Source organism: Trachemys scripta, chromosome 2, assembly GCF_013100865.1.
Source record: "Trachemys scripta elegans isolate TJP31775 chromosome 2, CAS_Tse_1.0, whole genome shotgun sequence".
Lineage (NCBI taxonomy): Eukaryota > Metazoa > Chordata > Testudines > Emydidae > Trachemys > Trachemys scripta.
Genome location: NC_048299.1, coordinates 26,770,778 through 26,794,617, shown reverse-complemented (window position 1 = coordinate 26,794,617; position 23,840 = coordinate 26,770,778).

Here is a 23,840-nt window from a genome sequence, read left to right as displayed (position 1 = left end):
CTCATTAAACACCGATGCAAAATATTCATTGAGATATTGCGCCATGCCTAGATTGTCTTTAATCTCCTCTCCGGCAATAGTCTTCAGCGGTCCCACTTCTTCTTTCTTTGCTTTCTTCCTATTTATATGGCTGTAAAACCTCTTACTATTGCTTTTAATTCCCCTCGCTAGGTCCAACTCTACACGGCCTTTGGCCTTTCTCACTCTATCTCTACATTCTCTGACTTCGCTAAGGTAAGTTTCTTTACTAATCCCTCCCCTCTTCCACTCTTTGTACGCTTTCTGTTTTTTCCTAATCGCCCCTTTGAGTCGGTCGCTCATCCAGCTCGGTCTAAATCTCCTGCTTTGTAATCTTTTTCCCTTTTTTGGAATGCAGGCCTCCGACAGCTCATGCATCTTTAACTTGAAGTAATCCCAGGCTTCTTCTGCCTTTAGATCCATTAATACGTTTGCCCAATCCACTTCCCTTACCAGTCCCCTTAATTTGTTAAAATTGGCCTTTTTAAAATTATAAACCCTAGTCTTTGACTTAATTCTGTTACTCCTCCCATGTATTTTAAACCGAATTAGCTCATGATCACTGGAGCCCAAATTGTCCCCCACTACCACTTCCTCAACGAGGTCCTCACTACTTACCAGAATCAAATCTAAAATGACCTCCCCCCTCGTCGGTTCAGCTACCACTTGATGAAGGAATTGATCAGCAAGCACATCTAGGAACATCTGAGCCCTATTATTACTACTAGCGTTTGTGCCCCAATCTATATCTGGGAAGTTAAAGTCCCCCATAATTACACAGTTTCTATTAGTAATTACTTCTCTAAACACATTAAACAGTTCCTTATCCATATCCTGGGTCGATCCCGGCGGTCTATAGCACACTCCGAGCACTATCCCCGGAGAGGCTCTAGTAGTCCTATTACCCAGTGTGAGTATTGCCCAGACGGACTCTGTGTTATCTAATCCATCAACTATTATTTCTTTACAGCTTATTTCACTATTGACATACAATGCCACCCCCCCACCTTTACCTTTGTTCCTGTCTTTCCTAAACAGCGCATACCCCTCCATACCTGTGTTCCAGTCGTGACTGCCATTCCACCACGTTTCTGTTATTCCTACGATATCTGGTTTCAGCTCTTGGACCAAGAGCTCCAATTCCTCCATTTTATTACCTAGGCTTCTGGCATTGGTGTATAAACACCCTAATGTATGTCGTTTAGCCTGTCTCCCATTCGTAGCACTATAAGTTGCGGGCCTCCTTGCGTCCGTCCCCCCTGTCCTTCCTATGTCCGATCTCATCTCCCCGGCTATGTCTCCTCTCATTTTACTCACCTTTTCCATACTGGAATCTGGCGTGGAGATTAACTGTGCATCTCCCAACCTTCTCCCCAAACTTCCTAGTTTAAAGCTCTTTTGATAAGATGAGCCAGCCTCCCTCCCAGAAGTCTATTTCCTTCCCTACTCAGGTGAAGCCCATCCCGCGAGAACAGGTGCCTGTCCCCGAAAGCCTCCCAGTGGCCATACATCCCAAAGCCCTCCTTATAGCACCACTCTCTTAGCCAACTATTTATTCTCACAATCCTATCAGCCCTTTGCTGCCCTTCCCTCGGAACGGGCAGAATCCCACTAAAGATAATCTGAGCCTCTATCTCCTTGAGCGTCTTCCCCAGCCTAGCATAATCTCCCTTGATTCTCTCTAACGAGAACCTAGCCGTGTCATTCGTTCCTACATGAAGGATTATCAAGGGGTTCTTACCTGCTCCTTTTAGGATCCTTTTCAACCGCAGGTCCACATCGCGTATCTTTGCGCCCGGTAGACAGCACACCCTTCTGTTCTCCGGGTCCACCCTGGTCACAGGCCTGTCCAATCTCCTCAGTAAAGAGTCTCCAATTACATACACCTGCCATCGCCTGGCAACAGTGCAATCTAGTAATCTAGTCTCTAGTCCCTCTAGTCCTGACCTGTGCCTGTTCCTATCTTCCGTTATGCTCCCCCTTATGCCTTCCTGATTCCTCCCGGGGCCCAGAATTGGTGCTGTCTCCATCAACTCCTCCCCTCTCTCTCTCGGACTAGCTGCTCTTCTCTTCTTCCTCACTCTCCCACCTTCAGCCGCCACCTGCTGCCCCTCCACCTCGCTATCCAAACACTCGAACCTATTCCTGAGTTCTATTCCCCCCTCGCTGGCCCTTCTTTTCCTTGGCCTGCTTCTCACAGTCACATGCTTCCACCTCCCATGTTCTCCCCCTTCCATTCCCCTCTCACCGTCCTCTGCCTCTATCTGCGCTGCAGGACACTCTCCTTCAGCCCCTCCTTGCCTGTCCTCCATCAGCTGCTCAAACCCCCGCCTAAACTCCACCAGGGTATCTACCTGCATCTCTAGCCCCTTAATCTTTTCCTCCAGTAACACTATCAGGCGACACTTCATACACACATACCTGTGTTCCAGCTCCCCTGCTAGGACCATATACATACCACAGCTTCCACATGCCACCATCTGCATTCTGTCTGCTCCTGCTGCTTGGCTCATGCCTGCTTCACTCCCTGCCCACAGCACCTGTGGACTCAGAGCACACACCACACCGTGCCCTCCTGCCTCCCCCTTACAACTCCCTCTCAAACTCCCCTGTTAGCAGCCCTGTTTGCTGCCGCTGCTCGCAGCTGTACCGCTGCCTGGCTGGGCGGCCGCTTTTATGGGCCCCTTGATCAGCCAAGCCCCGCCCCCTGCTCAGGCCTCGGCGTCCGTCCCAGCACCCAGCCCCTGCCGGCCCCTACAAACAAACACAAACAAACACACAAGAACACCCAGGAACACCCAGGACAGATGCAAATACAGGTACCTTCTCCTCCAATGAGAACTCCCTCTCAAACTCCCCTGTTAGCAGCCCTGTTTGCTGCCGCTGCAAGATAAGATAAGATTTAGAAATCTTGGTGAGAGCATTTTTTTCTGAAGTGGAAAGAGCCAGACTGCAGGAGACCCAAAGAGACCCAAAGAGCAGAGAACAAGGGATAGAGGAAGCCTGCATGTTTGCAGGGCTTTTTCAGAGAGGCAGTCAGCAATATAGGAGCAGGAGACAAGAAAGAGAATGTTATGAATGAACCTCGGTAGAAGCTGAAGGGATGAACTTTGCAGAGCAAAAAAGAAGCAAAGGAGTCAAAAGGGGAGGAGAGAGTGGAGTGGAGGGAATTAAGTGAATTAGCAGATGGGACTGAGAATGGTAGCAAGGTGTATAATCAGGGTCTGTGTGTTCCACAGCCATAGAAGTGACCACAGAATCTCTACATTAGGCTGCAGAATCATGTTCCAGAATCAAAACTTAATTTAAAAAAAAAAAGGTTTCCAGCCCTCGTGGTTGTGAAGATAAACTTGAAAATATGAACCCAGTATAAATCAATGCAGTGTCTTCCTAAGTCTTCAGACAGCCAACAATGGAGATGTGACTTGCACCCATCATCTCAGTGGGGTGCTCACTCTGAAACCTAACCATGACCATTTTAATGTCAACATTGTTAACAATTTCACTGCTGATCATTTAAAGATAAAAGTCCAACTACTGTGCTGATCCCAGAATTCCAAACTGCCTCCCACACTGCCTTAGTTGCCTATGCCTCCAGCTTCTCCTGACAACTTCTACGTTGTAGTTACGTGGTGTCAATTCACAGAGCTGCAGCACAACCTTGAAAACGTGGGGAAACTGCAAAACAAATTGCATCAACATAAATAATTCAGTGGTTACATTTTTTCATATTTAATTAATCATGAAACTCAACTTATTAACTTTAAATTAACCTCCTGCAGAACTTCCAGACTGGTGTACAAGTTGTGTGGCACAACAGCCAGGACTTTGCTGTGGAATTTAGGTGCAGCTTGTCACAGCACCTTGTGTATAATATATGTGAGTGAGTCAATCAGGTACACAGTGGTCCTCAGAGCACTGGTCCTTGCCAGTATGTTTAGGATTGAATCATGTTCTGACTTGTGAGGCTTTGTAATGCTCTATAATCAGCATGGCATTACATGATCCTGGCTAGGACAATTCAAACAATGATTACATGTAACTAATTACTGAGCCACTAAGTTTTTAATTGTAGCTTTTTATTGGAACAAATGACAGAGGTCTGCTCCTTGGTGAAGATCAGAATGTTACTCTTATCTGCCGAAGGCTCTGCTACTTTGTTTACTACAGCCTTTTCATCATTTCACACAGAGAAAAGCTTGATTTTCTTTCCTCTTTCACCCCTCTTACATCTTCACTAGTTTGATGTCAGCCAACATTTAGCACTTTTCCAAATTTCTCACAGGACCAAATGTCAGGCACTTCTAATCAAAGCTGCCTGCAAGGGCTGGCCCCAGATGTTGTCTGGTGGGATGTCTGTTTCATGGGCTGGTGAACAGAATGCATCCCAAATGGAGATGTGCTTAAGATTGAAGATATGGATCAGAACAGGGGTGCCGGAATGGGGGGGGCCAAGGGGCCATGGCCTGTCCAATTTTCACCACAGGCCGGGCACCCTGCCCCTCCTCCCCCCCCCCCCAGGCCCCACCCTCCAGAAGCTGGAGCCTGGCCTGGGTAAGAGCCACTTGGGCAGCTGTGGGGAGCTGCAGACCCTCCATTTTCCCCCCCAGGCTCCTCACCCAGGGCAGATGGAGGGTCCATGGCTCCCCACAGCTGCCCGGGCAATTCTTACCATGGCCTGGCTGTGGTTCTTTGGCTCCAAGGCCCCGTCGCCAGGCCAGACTGGAAGCCGGAGCCAGGTCGGGGTAGGAGCCACATGAGCAGCTGTGGGGAGCCACAGACCCTCCAACTGCCCTGAGTGGGGGATCCCAGGGGACAGGGACATGAGCCAGAGGCTGCTCTCAGACCTCCCCACCCTGGGCAGGTAGAGGGGCCTGGACTCCCTGGTCCAGCTACAGCTTGGCCGGCAGGGCAGAACCTCATGGGGAGGGGCAGGGCCATGGAGGGGTTAGGGCCTCAGGGTCCCCCACTTTTAGGAAGAATCCATTGCCCCGATCAGACGATTAGAGCACCACAAGCTCTAATTAGAGCACTGTGGTGTTAGGCACATGATTAATTACATGATAAATAATGGTAGCCCTGATGCTCTTATGTTCTCTCTCACTCACTCTTCCTGCTACAACCCCACCCTTTCGATCCTCCATATACTCCCATACTCACCCCACTCACGCTCACCCACATTCCCACTCACCCCAACCTACTGTGCAGGTGTGAAACATACCCCATCACTTTTACATGATTAATTAGTTCTGGCTGACATACTGTACTTCAAGTTAAGCATACTTGAAACCCTCTGGGCATGTCTGCAATGCCCATTGACATCAATGGGAGCTATGCACATGAAGGTGTTGCGGGACTGAATCTACAAAACGTACAAATCTCTCACACTCCACAGTCTGTGTCCTCTATACCCTAGCCTGTGGAGACCTCTCTCGCAGGAGAGTCAGTGCTGGGAAGTAGTTGTACATTCCTGACCGCAGGGTCCTGTCAATGCTATTTGCTACTCCAGTGACACATACCAGCACAGCATCACAAAGGCTATTCTGAATTTGCACCTCTGCTTTCTGCTATCACAGAGAAGGCATTTGCTTTGAAGATTAATCTCCTTTTCTGACACAGCTAACTCTGTACATTCACTGCTATTTTTGGTATCTACAGCTGACCAGAGAGAAATTGCTGTCAGATGGGAAAAAGGGAGATAAATATTTTTTTTTTTCAGCAGTGGTTTCTGTAAGCAAGTTTAATTTTTCTTTCCATGAGTTTTAAATTAGTAATACAACATTACGCAGTGGAGTAAAACCCCTGTAATTTGGTATTATTCTGGCACTTAATAACATAATAGAGCTTTAGCTTGCACAGTCTACTGATCCCTTAAATGGTGGTTAATTCCCAGAGCCATCAGTTATCAAAAGACACGCATGCTGATTGCACTAGGAAGTGGCAGAGTGGTTCTGTCATGCTTTTGCTTTGTCAGTGGCTGTGCATGGTCAGTGATGCACAGTCTAAAGTCCTAGCCTTCTCAGCATTGGGGGATAATCTCACTGCTGAATGAGTGCCCAGCCATCTTTCTATAGCACTTTAACACAAGCTAGCCCTACAATTATAGCCTTCAACTTGTAATCGGTGGAGGGTTGTTTGTTTTGTTTTTGTTTTTTAAATTTGGAGCCCAATTATGCTACTCCTGCACACATACTGCTCCACTGACACTAACAAGAGTTCCTCATATACTCTGGTAACATAATTAGTCCTTACTGTTTATAAAAGTATTATTATTATTTCGGTTATAATGATGTTTAAAGTCCTCAGAGCTCCATTGTGTGAGGCCTCTCTCTCTCACACACACACGACAGTTCCAGTTCCAAAGAGTTTACTGTCTACTCATATGAGCTACAGACATTCTCTAAATATTACATACAAAAAGTTACATTAAAAGAATGTTACGGTTGCAAAGTCACACACTCAAAAGCTAGGAAATGCCAGAATTAAGGTTGCCTGTGCAATTCATTCATTTATCTTGCACTTTCAATGCATGCTCCCCAAGCCTTTTTTACCACCCAAGCTATGTATTGAAGGCAAACTTTTTAATTTCCTTATGGATATTTCTATGGTACATTCAAAGTGTTAGAGTGCTCCATAACATTTATTAATTGTCTTCACAACACTGCCATGAGATTAGTTGGTATTAGTGTCCCCGTTTTACAGATGGATACCTGAAGGAGAGGGAAATTCAAGCCAAAATTGTCAGGCATTCACTAATTTTGGGTGCTCAACTTGAGAAACCTAAGGTCTACCTTTTCCGAATACTTAGCATTTTTTAATAGCACTTTGTGTTAAAAGCACAACTCCCCGTTGACTTCAATTGCAGCTGTGAGCATTCAGCACTTCTGAAAATCTCTGTGTCTCATATTGGGCACCCAAAAAATGATGAACACAGTTAGTGACCACATGTGACAAGTTTAATTTAAGTGACTTGACTAGCATCAAATGGAAACTGTTTGCAAAGGCAGGGATAGAATCCAGTTCTCCTGGGCAGCATTCAACTGCCTTCATCATGAGACCATCTTTTTTCTTCCTGAAGACCCCCTGCCTCATTCACTAAACACCTTCCAACTTCTGCAACAAATGGGGCACGGGTCATTCACTATACAACCCAGATTCATCCTCAGTGTTGTCAACCACAAGAGATCAAAAATCCTGACTCAACCCCCCTTAAGAGACAAACAAGTCAGACCCACCCCCAAAAATCATGAGATTAAAAAAAAACATTTTGTTTTTTGTTCTGTCTTTTTATTTTTGAACACCCCTTCCCATCCGTGTGTGTGTGTGTGAGAGAGAGAGAGAGAGAATGAGTTGTCCACTCTCCTAATTTTATTGGCAAAGATGATTTTGGCCCATGCTGAAGGAGTTTCCCACATCTGCCCATCCCCTGCTCCTCCCCCAAACCCCAGGCTCCATCAGTTCACCCCTCCTCAGTTCACTCCCCAGCTCCCAACGCCTGAGTTCAGTCCCCATCAGTTCAGTTCCCCCACCTCACCTCTGCTCCTCCTAGGACTTTTCACCTCCAATTCCTAGGCCTGGAGGCTCTGCAGCAGGGTCAGCTCTCCCCTTTCCAGATTGGGGGGAAGTATAGGGGCTCGTCACTCCCCTTATAACACAAGAACCAGGGGTCACCCAAGGAAATTTCTAGGCAGCAGGTTTAAAAGGAAGTACTTCACACAACGCACAGTCAACCTGTGGAACTTGCTGCCAGGGGATGTTGTGAGGGTCAAAAGTATAATGGGGCTCAAAAAAGAATTAGATAAGTTCCTGGAGGATAGGTCCATTGGTGGCAATTAGCCAAGATGGTCAGGGATGCAACACCATACTCTGAGTGTTGCTAAACCTCTGGCTGCCAGATGCTGGGACTGGATGACAGGGGAAGGATCACTTGATAATTGTCCTGTTCTGTTCCTTCCCTCTGAAGCATCTGGCATTGGCCACTGTCAGAAGATAGGATATGGAGCTAGATGGACCATTGGTCTGACCCTGTTTGACCATTCTTGTGTGGAATGGAAGGGAAAAGGGAGAGGAAGAGAGCACTGCCTGCACCATTCTGCCCGAGGAGGTGGGAAAGTATGGCAGTCAGCCAGAGGGCTCATATTTGCTAGAGGGCTGGAATTTCTTGTGTCATCGTGAGACCGGTTTCCGTCTCAGCCAAAATCCTGTCATACACTAAAAAAACATGAGAGCTGGCAACACTGCATCCTGTGCACTGAATGAGGGAAGGTCCTGTAGAAAAAATAGTATGTGGTCATTCCCCTCTCCATCTATCTTCACCACCAGCTCCTGAATCCTCGGCATTCCAGTCAGGCTTTTCCTTCTTCTCCTCCATACAGCCTGGGCACTGGCAGGGGAGCACTGACAGCAAAGGACACATTGTCTCTCTATTCTCATTTCCTGTCCTTGGCACTGCAGTGGCCCCCAGAAGCCAGGAGAAGCAATTGCCAGGAAAGTCCTGCTCAACACCTGCAGTCTTGGGACACAGCATGCCCTGGACAGACTGAATCAGAAAAATTAGCTGCCAAACTCTGACATACCTCTACTGAGCATGTACGGACTGCAATTTCCAGAGGCTTATATCTTGGCCAAATTTGGGCTGATTTTCACAGATATGGCAAAAGGCATGCCTCTGCCTCTAGGGCAACCTCCTGGTCAAATTTCAAGCTTAGAGGTACTAGAGCTTTTTAATGAAACAGCTGTAAGAATTGTTTAACCTGGGAAAGCCAATGTATTTCTGCCCCCACCCCCCGATCTCATTCTCGGAAATGACTCAACCATAGTAGCTGAAATTTTCCAACAAACATAGGCGCTGACTTCCTCTCTACCCAGGGAGTGCTCGACCTCCCCCTGCCCCAGGCCCGCCCCCACTCCACCCCTTCCTCCAAGCCCTCACCCTTGCCCAGCCTCTTCCTTCCCTGGCTCTGCCCCCGCCCCATTCCACCCCTTTCCCCAAGCCCCCACCCTCACCCTGCCTTTTCCCACCCACTCCCCTGAGTGTATCCCATCCCTGCTCCTCCCCTTCCTTCCCAGCATCTCCTGAACATCACGGAAAAGCTATTCTGCACCCTCAGCAAATCCCAGTGTGACCCAGCATCTAATCTATTTTCCGTTGTTTTCAAACAACATATAGTAGTTGCTCCTTCAATCAAATATCTCATTAACTGTGTCATCAGCGTTTACAACTGCCACTATAATTAAAATTGCTTAGTACTTAGAGTGCTTTATGAGCATTGCTTTGTTAATCTAGGACCTGATCCCGTCATGCTGGCATGATTTCAGTGGAACTAAGCGTCCTCAGTCCCATCCAGGATCAGGGCCCTAATTATTAATTATTATTATTATTATTATTATAATATAGAGGAAAGTCTTGAGATCATTTTAAATAATTTAAAAGGAGACAATTGTTTGTGGAGCTCATTCTGGAAAGCAGAAGCTTCACAAAACAACCCCCCTCTAAACTAGATGACCCTTGCTTCTATTGTGTATTAAAGCCATGTAATAAAAAAACTGAGCACAATGAAGCAAATAATTCAGTTCTGTCCGTTGGTACGGCCCATTTGGAGAGATTTAACTTTTTATTTTAAATACTAGTCTCGTTAGTTTTTTTTTTAATGCAATCTTAGGGTATTCAATTTTCCTAAAGGACAAAGCTCTTATTTCTCAGAACTTTGTTGATTCTTATCCTAATTTATATTCCTCACAGCTGGAAATCCCTGATGCCCACCCCTAGTCTCAATCACAATAAAACAGAAATAGAAAATACCTTGTAGAGGTTGCTAAGTCCAGCTCCCAGTCAATGCAAAATGCTTCCCTTGAGTGCATTTCCTAATGCTTTACCACTCTAGTTTTAAATATCTTAAATATTGGGGCTCTCATCACTACCCATGGGAGACTATTGTACAGATCTCATGGAAAATAAGCTTTTTCTGCTATTCAGACTGAGTTTTGTCTTTCTTTCTTTCACTCCTGACTATACCCCTAGTAGTACACTAAATAATCTCTTCCTCGTTGATGTTTACACTCTGAATATTTATAGACTATAGTGTGCACCTTGTAACAGGGTAACACATTCTAAAAACCTGTCTAGGAACATGGACCTCTTCTGTCAAGTCACTCGGAGCTCAGGTACTGAAACCCTGCTTCATTAAGGTTCAGGGTCATTACTGCTGAATCTTGCTGTGAGCTGGGTCCAATTTGCTCCAACTAGGATAGAAAGGAACCAAGGAGGAACTATAAGAGAAAACAAAAACTCTAGAAATAGCTTAGCTTGGGGAGAAAGCTTAATCTGGGAATTGTTATGTCATCAATGACCCGAACTCCAGAAAGGGGTTGAATTTAGACACTAACTTGGAATGTCCATATGCTAGTGAGGACGTGGAGGGACAAGTTCTTGTCTTGTCAGACTGTTTAGGAGGGCGACCCACCAACTGCAGGTTGTCTTTTCTGTGACTCACCCAGGGCCCAAATTCAGGGGAGGGTGTGTGTTCTAAAGTCATAGGCCCGTGGCCACAGTCACCCCCTCACCCACCAATGGGGCGCTGACCACCCACAGCAGCAGCCCCCTTCCACCCTGGTACCACAACCCTAATCCGAGCCTGGTACAGAGAGGAGACTTTGGGATGAGGAATTGGATAGCAACTGTCAGCCCACCCAGCACACACTCTGGGGGGCAGGGCCTGGCTTCCCGCTTTGATCATTGCGATCAGGGTCACAGCGCCACTTAGGTTTGGCCCAGCTTCCCCTCCATCATGAGGATGGCCTGACCAATCTGAGTGGTGCTGCGACCCTGTGTGCTAGGTCGCAATGACCAAAGTGGGAAGATGGGCCAGCCCCATGGGACAGGAGCCACTGCAGGGTGAGTGAGGGGCAGGCTTGCTCTCCAGCACCACTACCCTACCCTTCACCCCTGGTGCCTCTCCTCTGCACCGGGACCATGACCCATCTTCCATCTTCTCAGAACCCACTGGGAAACACTATTGTGAGATGACAGCTTTTCAGCCGTGTTGTTAGCAGACTTAACATTACTAACATCATTACATGTACTGAAGCAGTACACTAAAGCTCCAGTCAGGAGCACAGACCCATTTGGTAGATGCTGGAAAAGCACACAGTCCTTGCACTGACCTGCTTATGATCTATTATAAGATATTTGTATTATGGAAGCCCCTAAAGACCTCAACTGAGATCACGGCCCCATTGTGGTAGTTACACTGTCCCTGCCCTTACCAACCTACAGTCTAACTAGACAAGATAGACAAATGGTTGACAGAAGGGAAGTGTTATTATCCCAGTGTCACATATGGAGAACTCAAGCAAAGCGAGATCAAGTAACTTGCCCAAGATCACACAGGAATGTCTGTGGCAAAGCCAATAACTGAACCTAAATCCCATCTCTAATTTGAAACAAGATACAAGTCAGTGTAACCAATAAAAATGGAGAGGAAGGATGAGGGTCAAAGATAAGATCCTGTGGTGAAAGAGGTTAGCCCTAATGCTTCCTGACTGTTTCAAATTGTCTGAATGTTTTTCAGTTATCGTTGGCTGCCTCACAGCCGTTGTCGGTTGGCTGGTTTCTTGTAGTTTTTGCAGCAGAACTGAGTCTTCAGGAAGGAGTAATATAGTTTTCATCAGCTGAATGGAATAGGCAGGACAGATTGTTTTCAGAAGAGATAAAGTGTAACCTGTTACAGTGCAGGACACTTTAAAAAACAGATTTAATAAACTGCAGCAATGTTTCTGGAAAGGAAGTGGAGTTGAAATAGTTTTCAGCATTCTGAAAGTTGGCTCAGTGAAGTATGTTTACTTGACAATATCTACAGTGGATCTAACTAGCTATAAGATTTCTATTTGTGTGCAGTATAGATAGAATTAAGTGGGGTTAGGCAAAGTGCCTGCTTGGTGGCATTGTGGGCTGTTTCTATGAGAAATTGAGGCATAATAATGTATTCAGCCTTTAGGGGGAAGAACACCTAGATAAGGGAGAATATTACTTTGTGATATACCTGAACTCACAGCACACTCATCCTTCAGCTCTGTTATGACTTTCAGACTTAATTAAATATGAAACTGCTTGAAGAAAAAAAAGTTAGCCAAGGTGCTTACTCTGCAGATTCAATAAAAACTGTAGCCTCGTCTGAGTTTCTCGTCAATATTCCACAGCACAGTCCAACTGGCATGGAATTCAGACATTGCTGCGAAGTCTCTGGGATGCCTGTGGTCAGTTAATTATGGGTATATCAGTGTCCATACGTAACACTGATTACTACTCTGGAGCTGCCATGGCTCACAGCTTTCTATGATGAATGGACGTTTCTTTAAAAATTCAGAGTCTACTGCCCCAGGCCTTGGCCTTTATAAGATGTGGTGGTTCACATATGAAATGTGGAGCCTGAAATCAATTTCTTTCCCTTTCCACTATGCTAAATGTGTAACAAAATCTCCTCCATTTACCCTCCATGTACAAACTGTTTAAATGAAAAATCTATAGTAGATGGACTCAGTCCTGTGGGGTGCTGCAAAGAACCCATAACTCCCACTGACCTCAAAGGTTTAGAAGGATTAGAAGCCAAGCGACTGCTGAAATAAGAGTTGGAGGAGACAGACTTCTGGGACATCTGAACTTTCAGTCCAGGGTATTCCAAATGATTTAACCTTCTGATGGAGGGTATGAACCGTATTGATTAGAACCCTATTTAGCAGTAAGATACATTAGAAAAAATGTACGATATCCGAAGTTTATAAATCTGTGCCTAAAAGATCCTCACAGAGTGGTGTCTGCTAGGAGAGCAGAGAGAGAATTCACAAGTGGCAATAACACCTCCATCAATTTTTTTCCATTAACGAGCAGCACAGGCCTCAAACAAACTTTCATGGGCCCCAAATGTTGAATACCTGATGCCGCCCCGCCTTCATTTCAGCAGAATGGACAAACTATGAATCTGAGGCAAAGAAAGGCTAAGTTGCAGTCAGGCGACAAAGAGGAGGAGGAGATGGTGACAACACTAGATATAGTGACAGCACCAGAAAAATCTGATCTCATGCTATCAAATAATCATCTAGAAAGCCATGGAAGTCTTAGCACTGGGTGACACGAGGGACTGATGAGAGCACAGAGGTTTTCATAGCTGGGGAACTTGGTTTGAATTAGCCATGTTGATAGGGTAGTAACAAAGTAAGGGTTGTAGGCCTCTATGAATGAGTTGGTGACACTGGAGTATATAGCAGATGAAGTTGGGAAAGAAAAATGCCCTCCCCGCAGAACATAAGGCCCCACTTACATTGAAAGGAGCCTCATGAATGTTCCCGTCATCTGCACAAACCCCAACTTTTCCCCTCTATCTCCTCACAAACACCACATTCTCCCTTCTTCTTCCCCCAATCCCACATGCTTCCTCTCCATTGCTTCTCCTGCCACCCCCTTCATCCTCCCCTCCCTCTGCAAAAAACTCCCATCCCTCCCAGCACAAGCTGCTTCCTCAAAACCCTGCAACACTGCCCCTACCTCTTGTGTTTCCCTGCCCGAAACCCCACAGTCTCCAGCTCCACCCCCTTCTCTCCCTGTCTCAAGTCCCCACTGTCTCTACCAGCTCTCCCCACCCAGGTTCTGCCGTACCAGCACCCAGCACTCACCAGCTCTCCCTCTTTAAGTTGCTTTCTTGCCCCACCCCACCCAAGTCTGTACACAGTCCGTATTGCCAGCCCCCAAGGTTCAATACCCTGTCAGGCCTCACAAAATCACAAAACTGGCCCAACACCTTGGCTTTTTTTTTTTTAAGATTCTATTGTGGGGGTTTTGTCCACTTTTGATTTTTGCCATTCCCCTGCCCACCCCTATTGCATGGAATACTTACAGGGCTGCTGCTTTCCCAAATGTCCTGAGTAAGGTGATTCTGGCCCTTGCTGAAGGCGCTCTCGGGCTGCCTGATGATGCAGAGCTCCCAGCTTCTCCTCAGATTCCCCCCCCCCCCGCCTGATGATTAATTAATTCTGTGCCCAGCCTCACCTCAGATGCTCTGCATGCCCCTGGGAGGAGGGGCAGTGTTAGCTTCAGAGGCTCTGACTTCCTCCTCAGTCCTCCTGTTGTACAGATGGAGAGAACTTAGGGAGGAACAGCAGAGTGACTCACTTTTCATTGGAGGGGAAGAGGGAGTGAAGCCATCCTGAGCTGCTGGGCAATTTCTGCTCCCACCTACCCCACCCATGAGAATGGTGTCAGATGCTCCCTTTCTCACCTAAAAACTCTGCTCCCCAGGGGGTGGGCAGAGAGAGAGAGAGAGAGAGAGTTCTGCCTGTGTCCTGCAGCAGCCCCCACTAGGAAGACAGGCAGTCAGAGAGGGTATTTCCCCAGGCAGGGCTGGAGCTTCTCTTGTCAATATGGGACTAACTCTAGCAGGGCCGAACTCATGAGGCTCCCAAAAAAAACCTGACAGTTGACAATGCTAAGAGGTGCCTACTCCCCAAGAGACCCTGCCTTTGTTCCAGCTCTGAAACCTTCCCCTTCTCCCCAAGTTTCCCGCTCACTATCTGAGCCCTATCTACCTTTTACCTAGAAGGAGAGGTGGCTGCTGCTGGTGGGAAGGCCAGTATCCAGAACTCCTCCCTCACCTCCAGAGACCCTCTGCACGCAGCTGTGGGAGGGGAGGGGGAATGGAGGAAAGGGACCCAGTCAGGATTGGGAAGGAGCTGAGCCAGCTGTACAGAGGAGTCTCAGGGCAGCTTTCCACCTGCCCCTTGGGAGAGCACAGGAATTGTTGCTGGCTGGAGTCTGCAGGGAGGCGTCTGCTGGAGTTCTGCACACCTGTACCATTCAAAAACCATGAGCCAGGCCGTCATGTGGCAGGAGGTTGTTTTAAAATTCATGAGATTTTTGAAAGTAGTAATTTTTGCTTTCCTTTTATTTGCCTCTGGTGTTTGAACCCTTAAGGGGACATGCTTTCAAGTTTCTCTCTGCAGCCATGAGAGCTAAAAACTTGGGCCCAGATCCATAAACATATTTAGGCTCCTAACTTCCAACCTAAAAACCTTTGTTGATCAGGGCCTTAGGTTTGCTGACCAAAGCAATTCTGGCTGCTGTCAGCCACCTTCCCCGCCAGCCAACAATGCAGAGAAGAAAAGAACTGGCCCCTGGAAGCTGAAAAATTGGGAGTGGGAGCATGTCACAGTCCACACTATAATTTCACCTTTCTTTGGTGATCTTAGTTCAGTTCCCATTGGACATGTATCTATAATTCTCTTTGGAGGCAGCCTCAGCAGAGAGATCCAGGACTAAGATGAAGACAAAACAACCCGTTGTGCCACTCCTCCATCTGGCTGAGGCACATTGATAGGGTACTATGCTGTTGTCCATATTGTACCAGTTCTGTAGCTAAATGGAGAACTTCACAAGTATTAAGATGCACTTAATAAAAATAAAGATGCACATTAGCCACGCAATGGGATTGCTGGAGTGTAATGAAAAAAATCCCAACATTACCAAATGTTATGAAAATTTTACTTTCTAACATGTGAAACATTGATTGAGAGTCTGCAATATCCCTTAGGAGTGAAACCAGAGCTCCACACTGCCTGGATAAAAACTCAGGCAGGTTTTAATATGATTTTTATGGTTTTATATTAAGACACCATCTTAAAAGAAGTTAGTGATGCCAAAAGAGTGATTTGAGAGAAGGGCCAGTTAAGTTATTCCCAGAGGACACAGAGGACGATATTGAAATAAATAAATTACATTATATAAAGTTAGAAAATTTCACTACTGACCCAAATTGTTCCTTATGCAAAGAGACAGCAAACTCGATAAGGGCTAGGGGAGAGCCAAGAGGAGTCACTTCTGAAAGGAACATGATTTAACTATATTTAGAATTCAGCAAAGCAAACATTATTATGGGTGTGGAACAACAAAGTAGCCATTTTAAACAATAAGGAGAACATTTTGAAGGGGCTGGTAGCATTTCAGTCTCATTATTTCCGTTGATTTTAACAGAATGCATGTAACAAAAACCCACAAAATGTTTTGAAACTGTTTCCTTTAAGTGTCTGAATTTTATATTACTGTAGCAAGACACCAGCCCTAAAAAGAAATTAATAAGTGAACAGGTAGCTATTGTACCGATCATACTGAAATAATATTTATGGCCTAGAGAAAGATCTTTGTGGCACTGCCCCAAATAATCAACTCTGTTAAGGACTTTCTTTTTATACTGTGAACCTTTTAATGAACCATTAGGACAAGTTCTAGCTAAGTCCAATATGCTCTGACTTGTACAGTAGAACTGCACCTCAAGGCTATGTAGAGAGACTTTTCAGATGTCACTGATGTCATATCTGCCACATAGAGTTTCTATGTCCAGTGGAGCATGACTACACATTTTATTACTGGTATCGCTGTTTATTTTAGAATTAAGTGCAGTGCATGGAGCCCACAGCTTCCTTTGGCACCCCACCTGAGTGAGTGTGGAACTACATAATCCAAACTGTCTTGCTTTGTAGGATACAAACATTGATGCTCTCTGCAAATTAGTTGACAAAGCACAGCACGTTAGGACATGTAGCCCCATACTCACAGGTGCCGCACCAGGAAAGGTTGCAGATTTTCCAGCCCTGACAAGTCTGAACTCATGCCTGGGTGTGGGAAAGAATAGGGACGTCCTGTCAGTGAGCCAACAAAAGCCAGCAACTCTCTTCCCCTTTTTGCCAAATGCTTCTCCATTCAGAACCAAGACCCACATCCCCCTCCCTCTTCTGTGCCCAGAGTCCTATCTCTATTCCTTCTCCCACTGTCAAATCACGTGCACTGTTTTTCCCTTTTAAAGCTGAACTGCCCAAACAGAGGAAGACTCATCATCATGCCTTGTGGTGCTGCTGGATGACCTCCTCCTGTCCCTAAGTGTGTGGAGGGCACCCACAACCTGGTCTGGAAGCCAAGTGCAAGGGATCCAGGCTATTAGCTGAGGATAGGTGCATTTGGGAACGATTCAGATAATTTTGGAATGACCTTGCTCATGAATGGGCAGCGGGCAGTAGTTTGTGAGGTCCACCCAGTCAACAGAACATTTCTTAAGACTATGATGTGTTTCCAGCCATGTCGGAGGTTTCCTTCAGCCAATCTGGAGTGGCAATCTCTGTTCTCCAGGCTGTTATGTTTTCAGGCATCTTTCAACAGCTCCAAGGGGCATGTCTGTGAATCACAGCAGGTGACTCAGATTTCTTCCAGCACTTGTGGAATTCATGCACTGAATTTCATACATGGAAAGGTGTCTATTCTTTTCATTTTGTGGCTACCGCAGTGTTTAGACATATATCACCAATACATTAAAAGGTTGGGAAAGATTCCCTTTGGACAAAAATGGACACTAATCCCTTTACCTGGCATCTTTGAGATCACTGGAGGGCAGATGACTACATACTGTAAATGACTCTCTAATTTTCATATCTGCTGCCTCAGGAGCATCTTTTCTAATTTACATAATGCAACCCAACAATTTACCACCCTGTGAATTTCTTGGCCACACTTGAGTCTCTTCCCCAACCTCCCTCTTTCTTCCCTGTGCTGATCACAGATTTTATTAGCAGGATCTGATAAACTACCAGGCTGAAGAAAAGCAGGGGAGATGGACTTGAGTACAGAGTTTATGGAGGAAGAGTGAAGTGTGTGTCTTTTGGAATAGTGTAGATATAGAGTTGAAAATCAATGTTATTTAATTAGCAAGGTTCTGGTATATCAACCAATTTTCTCTGAGAAATAATATGAATCTATAATATACGAAGTGTATGCATTGTTACCATATGCTTCTAGTAAGTTACAGGCCACTATGGAAATAAAATCGAAAGATATACAGGAGGCCCTCAGCCAGTTCCAAAGCTGCCTTAAAAAACACACCCAACCCCCACCCTAAGCCTAGGCCCTAGTTCACAGCTGCTGAGGAAAGTGGTTTTATGCATATTAGAGTAACTAGCTTCCATCAGGAGGGGGATAATCAGAGTATCTGCCATTCACTGAATATGCTGAAAACAGGACCTTGTCAGCTGGAGATCCTCCTAACCTTCTATTTTTATGCATCCATTCCCCTGTAAGCAATAATATATCAAGAGGCTGGACAGAGTAAGCGTGAAAGAAATAGACACTGTGGCTATATTGAGAGTAGGAGGCATTTTAGTAGGATTTGCTTTTTGTTGTCTCATCTTATAGTACATAGAATCATAGAACTGGAAGAGACCTCGAGATGTCATCTAGTCCAGTCTCCTGAACTCCTGGCAGTTCTAAGTATTAGCTAGACCATCCCTGACAGGTGTTTGTCCAACCTGCTCTTAAAAATCTCCAATGATAGAGATTCCACAACCTCCCTAGGTAATTTATTCCAGCACTTAACCACCCTGACAGGAAGTTTTTCCTAATGTTCAACCTAAACCTCCCTTGCTGCAATTTAAGCCCATTGCTTCTTGTCCTATCCTCAGCGGTTAAGAAAAACAGTTTTTCTTCCTCCTCCTTTTAACAACCTTTTATGTACTTGAAAACTGTTATCATGTCCCCTCTCAGTCTTCTCTTTTCCAGACTAAACAAATCCAATTTTTTCAATCTTCCATCATAGGTCATGTTTTCTAGACCTTTAGTCATTTTTGTCGCTCTTCTCTGAACTCTCTCCAATTTGTCCACATCCTTCCTGAAATGTGGCGCCCAGAGGCGCCAGTCAAGGCCTAATCAGAGTCGAGTAGAGCGGAAGAATTACTTCTCATGTCTTGCTTGCAACACTCCTGCTAATACATCCCAGAAGGATGTTAGCTTTTTTAGCAACATTGTTACCCTGTTGACTACTATTTAGCTTGTGGTCCATTATGACCCCCAGATACCTTTCTGCAGTACTGTTTCCTAGGCAGTCATTTCCCATTTTATATGTGCGCAACTGATTGTTCCTTCCTAAGTGGAGTACTTTGCATTTGTCCTTATTGAATTTCATCCTATTTACTTCAGACCATTTCTCCAGTTTGCCCAGATCATTTTGAATTTTAATCCTATCCTCCAAAGCACTTGCAACCCCTCCCAGCTTGGTATCGTCCGCAAACTTTATAAGTGTACTCTCTATGCCATTATCTAAATCATCGATGAAAATACTGAACAGAACCGGACCCAGAACTGATCCCTGTGGGACCCCACTCGTTATGCCCTTCCAGGCTGACTGTGAACCACTGATAACTACTCTCTGGGAATAGTTTTCCAACCAGTTTTGCATGCACCTTATAGTAACTCCATCAAAGTTGCATTTCCCTAGTTTATTTATGAAAAGGTCATGTGGGACAGTATCAAAAGCTTTACTAAAATCAAGATATACCACATCTACCACTTCACCCTATCCACAAGGCTTGTTACCCAGTCAAAGAAAGCTATCAGGTTGTTTGACACAATGTGTTTTTGACAAATCTTTGTTGACTGTTACTTATCACCTTATTATCTTCTAGATGTTTGCAAATTGATTGCTTCATTATTTTCTCCATTATCTTTCCGGGTACAGAAGTTAAGCTGACTGATCTGTAATACCCTAGGTTGTCCTTATTTCCCTTTTTATGGATGGACACTATATTTGCCGTTTTCCAGTCTTCTGGAATCTCTCTGGTCTTCCATGATGTCTCAAAGATAATCGCTAATGGCTCAGATATCTCCTCAGTCATCTCGAATATTCTAGGATGCATCAGGTCTTGGTGACTTGAAGACATCTAATTTGTCCAAGTAATTTTTAACTTGTTCTTTCCCTATTTTAGCCTCTTCTGTTCCTACCTCATTTTCACTGGCATTCACTACGTTAGGTGTCCAATCACCACCAACCTTCTTGGTGAAAACCGAAACAAAGAAGTCATTAAGCATCTCTGCCATTTCCACCTTTTCTGTTATTATTTCCCCCCTCACTGAGTAACAGACCTACTCTGTCCTTGGTCTTCCTCTTGCTTCTAATGTATTTGTAGAATGTTTTCTTGTTTACCCTTTATGGCTCTAGCTAGTTTGATCTCATTTTATGCCTTGGCCTTTCTAGTTTTGTCCCTACATACTTGTAGTATTTGTTTATATTCATCCTTTGTAATTTGACCTATTTTCCACTTTTTGTAGGACTCTTTTTTGATTTTTAGATGGTTGAAGATCTCCTGGTTAAGCTACATGATTGTGGTGGTACTTATTTAGCTGAAGGTTGATGCATCTGCCGATTTTCCTGCCTTACGTGCATTTTATTTATTGGAATGGCAAAGGAAAAAGGGGAAGGGTGTAGGTGGTTAATATTCTATTCCTCACAGTATAACTACATCTTTCCCATGATCTGGGATGAACTTTAGGAGCAGGTTCACATATAGACTAGCTTCTAAAGCCTCAGCTCATGCTCAGGCCTCTTTACACATGCCAGTTTGTTGTACAACGCAAGGTAAAAATGGTGTTGCACTCTCTCCAGCTATATGCATTTTAACAAAGGAAGTCAAGCTCAACTGAGAAATAATTTGCAACACTTGTCAGGTTTCCCTAATGGTATATTAAAGCCTCAACATTTTACATGACACTTATGGGAAAATCTCAACATGTGTACTATAGATGGCTTCTATTAACACCCAGGGCCAGTACTACCGAGTTCTTTCACTACTCTTGAGTTCCTTTTGTTGTAAATGGGGCCAAGGCAGGTCTTGGATATTTCCTTACTAGTGTAGACATTTCACTTAAACTGCATACAGCATGCAGGAGTCTGGTATTTTCACTTTGTATACAGCTAATTATTGCACTGCATGATAGTAATCATTGATAACGATAAACACTGTTGCCTCAAGCTTATTTAACCAACCTATGCTATTGCCTTGCATTCTAGAAGGCATTTCTATGCAGTGCGAAGGCACAAGGGGGCAGTTTATCTCCTGTTGAGGGAGATAAAGCATGAGATGACCATTATGGTTCTTGCTGGCACCAGTGACGACTGGAAGTGATAATCTTGGTTGCCTTGGGGAAAGTGGGCAGTTGCTGGCTGATCTGCAGAAGGCTGCATCACTCTATCCAAAGAGCAGGAGCATGGGGCGAGATGTTAATGAAGAGAATACCTTGACTGATTTAGTAAGACAAGTAAAAAAAGGTAATGGGAGCAATCCAGGGCTGCAGGTTGGATGCTATACTATGTGTGTATAACACATTTTAATGTAAATAATTGTACACTTGAACGTCTCGCACTCGAGCTCCTCCCTGGCAGAAAGTAGGATCACACATTTATACACAGCCCAGTTTTGCTTGAAGGAAGGTAACGAAATGTTCTCATCAACTATGTTTTTATCTAGGTACTAAGAGTCCAGAAATAGTTCATGCAGAAAAAAACTGATGCTCCCGGTGAATGTAGCCAGATGGCATTCTTCTTTACAGACTACATGGTACCAGTATGCCATTCTCTCACAGGGATGTTAGACTCTTACTCTAATGTTCAAGAGTTCTAGGATTTATAACTTTTCTCTAGATGGGTAGAGAAAGCATCCGAGCTCCAGTTCAGATTATTCATGCAAGACCTGGCAGAATTTCACACTGAAAGTTTCTGGTTCAGTTGAGAACGTGCAACGTTACCGGCTCTCTTCATTTGCTACTGATAAATCCCCTCATGGGGAAATGCAAGTGGCTGCATAGTACATTCATTATAAATTGAGTACTACACTTGCAGGCTGGTCCTGTAAATGAAATGCTGCACCTCCTGAAGCTAGTACATATAACCCACTTTACTGAAACAGACCTTTTATTTATCCCCTTTCTACTCGAATACCAAGCAAAAACTTGCATACTTTTATTTGTTTTTACCTACCAGGCTGTGAATAGGATATTTAAGCAGAAATAAAGCTACCCAGACATCTCCTGGTCAGCTTGGTGACAAGGAAATGGATTCTATTGTAACAGAAAGTACAAGAAAATTGGTTTAGGCAGCTACAGTGTTTGGAAAAGTAAATAGCCCCACAGCTATCTTATTAGCTTCCTTCAAACCCATCCTTAAATGCTCCTTTGCTGTGATGCCTACAAAAAACTTGACAACAGTCCACACACCAGTAGCCTGAGACCACTGCCTGTCATGCTGACCACTATTATCTGTATTGTTTCCTGTACTCCACTCCTCCATTTATGTGTCTGGCTCTAGCTGTTGTCTCTTGTCTTATAATTTAAGTATAAGCTCTTTGGAGCAGAGACTAGCTTGTTGTTGTGTTTGTACAGTGCCTAGCCCAATGGGGTCCTGGGCCATGAGTGGAAAAATAGGACTAGAAAATTCTTAGCACTTCAGCTGAGTTAACAGCTTTTGTATCAAAGCAGAAAGTACTATTAGTTGGAGAAAAGCTAATATTTCAGATAAAATTACAAGACACTTGCAGTGGCTCTTGGGCTTTTCTATAGCAACAATCACTATAGTATGACCTTGTACTTTCAGGCTTAATGGTAAAAGGAGTAGCTGTGTCTGTACTTCGAGTACAATAGTACTTTGAGTACAGACAAGGTAGCAGTGGTTTTAAAGCACTGTGGCATGCAGCCCCGCTTGATGTTAGGTGACATCATGCTTGCTGCTGGCAGTCAGGGTACGCTAGTGGTCCTGTCATTGGTATGGCTAGCATAGCTGCATCACTGATAGCAATAGTGGGAAATCTGAGGAAATAAAAGCTAGAATAAACTCAGCCCATCTGAGTTAGATGGACTCAATCTATCCTCTGTGGTCCCTCCCAGCCGCAGTCTCGCCAGTTGCTGGATTATTCCTGTTTTTTAGTGCTTTGGTTTTTAGTCTTAAAAGCAGAGAAAAAATGTGGAAGGTGTCAAGATACTTTGAGATTTGTCCTTTATTTTCTGAAAAAAATTGAAGAGTTGTAGAAAACGCAGGTCATCTAGGGGATTGAAAAAGCCTCTAATTACGGAGGCTGGGCTCTCTCGGTGGATATCTGCTACAGAAGATGACCATCTGCCTTTCTTAAAAGAACTGGCTGATTTTAAGGCAGGGTATTCTTCCACTCCTCAACATCATCTGATTTGGAATAGGGAAGTAACTCTACATTAGTTCACTTCTCAGTTCTGAGGCCTAATGAAGGGTCCACATTTGTTAGTCCCCACAGTGTTGCGATTTTCAGGAGCAGGGCTCAGCTCTTGATTTCTCTTATTTTTTTTCAGGTAAGTGTTCTGAAGCATTATCTAACCCCATTACTGAAATCTGGAAAGAGGGGACAGAAATGGAGATGAACATTCCTGATTGCCAGCAGTTCTGGTTTATGTGCAGGCTCCTTTCAGGAGTCCAGAACAATTAACAGTCAAGATAACCTGTTGTCACCATCTAGCATCTAGATGCATTCTTAAAAAATGGACCCTTTCTCGAGATTATCTTGACCCTACTGCCATACATAGGTACTAATATAGCTCCTATCACTGTTGTATCCAAACACCTCATAACTACACATGCCCTGGTAGGGAATAGGTGAGTTTGGGGGTGGGGAGGGTTCAGCAGGGTGTGGCTGAGGTGGGTGTAGGAGCTGTTTGTGTCTGTGTGTGGGAGAGAAGTGGCAGAAACCCAGTCAAAGCACATGGGTGCATGCACATCATACAGTATCCATAGGGATAAAATATCTCAAAGCAGCAATGTCCCAAAACGTGCTTGGACTTGTGCTCCCCAAGCACATGGGACTGAGGATATAAAACAGACACAGTGGCCACCTCCTGGGTCTTTCTCCTTCACCCACTTGTGCTGCAAGTAACAAGGACACACTGAAAACTCTGAGAGGACTGGCCCAGATTTCAAGGGTGAAATATGTGTATTCTACACTGC